The sequence below is a fragment of the Drosophila rhopaloa genome, unplaced genomic scaffold (assembly GCF_018152115.1).
Source record: "Drosophila rhopaloa isolate 14029-0021.01 unplaced genomic scaffold, ASM1815211v1 contig_69, whole genome shotgun sequence".
Lineage (NCBI taxonomy): Eukaryota > Metazoa > Arthropoda > Insecta > Diptera > Drosophilidae > Drosophila > Drosophila rhopaloa.
Window position 1 is genome coordinate 464,691 of NW_025335166.1, and position 5,703 is coordinate 470,393.

Genomic DNA, 5,703 nt, shown 5'->3' on the forward strand with positions numbered 1-5,703 from the left:
TGGGTCTGGACTGGGGCTCAGTGCAGCTTGCTGCTGACGGGTGCTTTTGTGCCGATGTTTTGAAATGGGCGAAAGCTGAAAGGCATTTTGGCCATTTTCACCCACGACGGCGCTGACGACGCTCGTCAAATGTAGTTCAGCAACGAAAGCCGCTGCCACCGCTCTGCTGGTTGGCCATTTATCAAAAGGCTGCAATTGAAATGCTCGGCGCACATTTACCTTAGAGATATGCTCGTCGCCAAACAGAAATGTAAAACGCCACCGTCTAACTTGGCCAATTGAGTGGCTCGAGGACCGTGTGCAAAAAGGAATTCAATGCTCGTCTGAATAACTAAATCGCTTTAGTCAATTTGCACGGCGGAGCAAAGGGCTTTCCACGCAGTCTGAATCTGTAGGCATTTGGGAGAGGGGTTGGGAAAAAGACCCTCATTTGGCCACTAAGGTAGTGAAATAATTTTCGTTAATCGAAAGCTGCGGCGCACACTTAACAGCATGGCCGAGGCACGCCGTAACGGAGCCAAAACGGGCAGAAAAAGCCAAACGACACGCTGCGCTCATAAAAAGACAATAAAAAAGTGACATTTCGGCCAAAAGCTATTGGCATAAACTCAGCCAAGGAACAGTCAACAAGCGCCAGCGAAAAGCGGTGGGGGAGGGTCAAAATCAAATCACGGCCAAAGTGGAAAACAACAATGCCGAAGCAGCATTATTGACAATTTACGTGGACTTGACTATGACACTCGGACACTGGGCTCCTCGCCTTTTTTCTGATCCACCAGACCACGGCTGGCTGGCTGTTGCTTTTTTTCGGTGACTGTTGCCCCCGGTTGCTGATTGTCGATGGCTGCTGGCTTGTTGGTGTTGGGCTTGGAGTATATACCCACACGCAACGTGCAAATAAATTGGAGTGCGTGTGAGCCGAATGCTTGTGCGGATGTGTGTGTCTTGGGCGAGAAGAGTGCTTTATAAGTGCCACTCCATCAAATCAAAATCAGCCGATTCAACAAAATGAAAGTAGTTTGTTCTATGCCGGCGCTATTAAATTTGATGTCCGAATGAAAACATAATTACACGGCCAGTAACAACAGCCGCTCGTCACCTGAATTGTACGACATTGAAAGACTTACGCAGTGCCAATAACAGCCCGCCGAGCTATTCGACCTGTTGTAATGTCAAGTTTTCTCTTTCACCTAATTTTCCGCGTCATATTTTCCGGGACTCTTGCACTCCGGCATCCGTGTAAGCCGAAGTTTATATACTCTTGCAGTTATTAAAAAACGACTACATTTCAATTTATATGTCTATATTACTAAAAAACATTGAAGCTTTGTCGATTTTGCGCTGCATTTTGGCATCGTTTCTATGGCAGCTATATGATATAGTTGTCCGATTTTAAATTAATTAAATTTAATCAAATTTTAAAGAAATGAAGATTTTCCGATACAATTTTCGGTCGCTCCTATGGCAGCTTTAAGATCTAGTTGTTCCATTTTCATAAAATTAAGACCATAATTCCGGAATTGTTAAAACCTACTACATATTGGATATATAATGTTAAAAAACTACGAAATTATAATTTTGTATACTCGTTATTCAAAGAGCAAAGGGGTATACTGTTTCCGAGTCGGTTAGCCATGTCCGTATGAACGTCGATATTTTGGAAACTACAAGAGATTTAGGATTTAGGTTTTCTTACGGAGCTAAAAAAACTTTTTGGCTCAATATACATACATCGCCACACCAAAAAAGGTAATCGCTAAAATTATTTCCTTTTAATAAGAAATTATAAATATTTTAAAAATTGTTATTTTCTAACACTCAAGTAAGTTTTTTTTAATGTTGATTTATTAAAACCACATACAACAAGAAAAAAAAGCTAGATTCGGGGGGAGCCAAATATTCCGTATATTATATTATTTGGGCAAAAATAAAACTCATAAAAGATCCCAACTTCCCCAACTTTAACAAGAAAGGAAAGCTAACTTCGGGCGGAGCCGAAGTTGATATACCCTTGCAGAATATTATGTACATTATATTCTCCAAAATTATTCATATGATGCATTCTTAATACTCATAAAAAATCCCAACTTCCTAACTTAAAAAACACCAAAGTTATGGCATTTGCAATCGGCAGCTATAGGATATAGTCGGCCGATCCTTATGAAATTTGATAGGTCGGATTGATTGTCCAAAAATAAAACCCATAGAAAATCCCAACTTCCTAACTTAACAAACACCAAAGTTATGGCATTACCGATAAATCAGTTATATGGCAGCTATAGGATATAGTCGGCCGATCCTAATGATATTTGGTAGATCGAATTGATTGGCCAAATATAAAACCCATAAAAAATCCTAACTTCCTAACTTTACAAACATCAAAGTAATGGCATTTCCAATCAATCAGTTATATGGCGGCTATAGGATATAGTCGACCAAGTAAAATTTTTGAGCAGAAAACATTTGCACATATTTCAAAAAGGGTAGTTATAAATGTACATCTGCCGGGACAACCAACATTAATAAATCGAGTTAAGAAACCAACGAAGTTTTTTTGTTTCTAAGGTTCTATTAGATACAGTCGTCCGATATTTATAAAAGTAAAACCGTAATTCTGAATTGGAAAGACTCTATCTAGGTGAATAAAGATATATGTTAAGAAACAACGAAGTTATAATTTTATTTCTCTTTTTTCCCGATTGTTCCCATGGGAGCTTTATGATATTAATAACTTCGAAAGTTGTTTTGCCGGAGCACATACAAACTTGTATGTACATATCTACGACAGAGCAAATTACTTGTAAACAGATTTTTTGGTTCTAATTAATATATTACCAATAACACAAAATGTAATTGCCCTTAATTTCCAAACAATTTTAGTTTACTTACGCCTTTCTACAAAACGAATTCACCTGAATGCAGGCACCCGACGACCGCAATAAAGCTCTGATGCGACGAAAAGCAATAAAATGTGGTACGCGTATTGTGTTCGAATTGTCGCTATTGTCCTGGCTTTACACCACATACAAGAATCGAAACTCCGGTTTAGTATTTTCACTACAGAGAATGGACCTTATAATATTTTATATTGAATTCTTTCTAGTAGGTTTCATATAAATTAATTAATTAATACTGAATTTCTGTAGTTTTTTCTTTAAAAAAAAGAGTATTAATTTTACTGAAAATGTATTTCTATGTGGCTTAAAAATAACACAACATATTACAATTGTAGACTCTTCAGTTTTTGTTTTGGTGTAGCAACTTCGCTTACCGTGCTTTTCTACACAGAATTTTTATTCGATTGCCGTAAGCATCTATCGTCCACATGACCAAATCGTGCTCTTTTCGTGTATGGTATATGGTGTATATCTTATTTCCTTTTTTATCTATGTACAACTCCTTCTCTGCTCAAAAAAGAGACCAATGAGAACTAAGTTAATTATTTTTTAAGCCCTATAACCACATTTCAATAGTTTTTTCCTTTTATTCAAACTGTCTTTTTGCTCATTTCTATGGCAAGTCCATTAGAAAGACTAGTTCAAAAAAGTACAATGTTTAACAGAGAATGTTCGCGTAAAAGATAATAAATGATGTATAAGGAAAAGCAGACAATAAAAGCCCAAAAAAATGTCCGGCCTGTATTATTTCAGTCCGCTTGTCTGTTGACTGCTTGCACAAAGACGAGCTTTGTGGACAAAGTTTATTCTAGTCAAACGGCTTCCGTCTGCGGAATTGACCCAGAAACACAAACAAAATTGAAAAAACAACTGGCGAAAATGAGGAAAAACGAGAAGCAAAGTAACGGGCTCCCATTTGGTAAGCACGAAATATGTATGTATTTGGCTTCAAATAAATCTTATTAATTAATATAAAATTACACAATATTGCTGTTTATGTCCATATCAAACAAAAATACCTCTTAACGAGGTAAAAAAGTTCTCTTACCTCTCAACGAGGTAAAAAGTCAACATAAAATATTATTTAAAACATTTCAATAATTTCGTCCCGTTTCAACAAAGAATTTAAAATTTTTGTCCGCAAAGGCATTATTTACATTTTTATACCCTTGCAGAGGGTATTATAATATCAGTCAAAAGTTTGCAACGCAGTGAACAAAACATTCCCAACCCTATAAAGTATTTATGAATATATTTCAATGCCTATATTACTAAAAACAATAAATCTTTATGGCAGCTATATGATATATTTCAAAAAACAGAAAAACAGCAAAAAAAAAATGTTTTTTTTTTTTCATTTTTTTTTTTGGGAGCTATATGACATAGATTTTCGATTTTAATTTTATTAAAACCGTAATTTCATAGTATTTAAATATTATTAAATCCCTTAAAACAGAAAAAAAAATTAAAAACAACAATTATATATATTTTTTATACTTTATAATAATATAATTGTTATAATTTCGGGCCAAAGTTTGCAACGCAGTGAAGGAGACATTTCCGAACCTATATAAAGTATATATATTCTTGATCAGCATCACCAGAAGAGTCGATCTAGCCATGTCCGTCTGTCCGTCCGTCCGTGCCCCAGTTTTAAAGCTATCTGCTGCTATGGCAGCTATTTAATATTGTTGTCTGATTTTGACAAAACTCAAAGGAATATTTTGATTTTATTTATTAATTTTTTGATTTTCCATGGGAGCTATATGATATAGATTCCAGAGTATTTATATATTACCATGTCCCAAAGAACAAAACAAAATTAAAAACAACAAAGATATACTTTTTAATTTTTTTCCCGATTGTTCCTATTTGAGCTATATTATCCGGCTCGTTCCGACTTATATACTACCTGCAATAGAAAGACAACTTTTGGAAAATTTCAAGCAGAAAGCTTTAAAACTGAGGTACTAGTTTGCGTAGAAACGGACGGACGGACGGACATGACTAGATCGTCTCTCCTGGTGATGCTGATCAAGAATATATATACTTTATAGGGTCGGAAATGTTTCCACCACTGCGTTGCAAACTTTTGACTGAAATTTGAATACCCTCTGCAAAGGGTATAACAAAAATGATAATAACATTTTTATTTTGCTGTTCTTTTTATACCCTTGCAGAGCGTATTATAATTTTGGTCAAAAGTGTGCAAAGCAGTGAAGGAGACATCTCCGACCCTATAAAGTATATTCTTGATCAGGATCACCTCCTGAGTTGATATAGCCATGTCCGTCTGTCCGTCCGTCTGTTTCTACGCAAACTAGTCTCTCAGTTTTAAAGCTATCGAATTGAAACTTTGCACACACCCTTCTTTCCTTTGCACGCAGTATATATGTCGGAACGGCCGGGATCGGCCGACTATATCCTATAGCTGCCATATAACTGATTGATCGGAAATGCCCTAACTTTGGTGTTTGTAAAGTTATAAAGTTGGGATTTTCTATGGGTTTTATATTTGGCTAATCAACCCGACCTACCAAATTTATAAGGATCGGCCGACTATATCCTATAGCTGCCATATAACTGATTGATCGAAAATGCCATAACTTTGGTGTTTGTAAAGTTAGGATGTTGGGATTTTCTATGGGTTTTATATTTGGCCAATCAATCCGACCTACCAAATTTCATAAGGATCGGCCGACTATATCGTATAGCTGTCATATAACTGAACGATTGGAAATGCCATAACTTTGGTGTTTTTATACCCGTTACTCGTAGAGTAAAAGGGTATATTGTATTCGTGCAA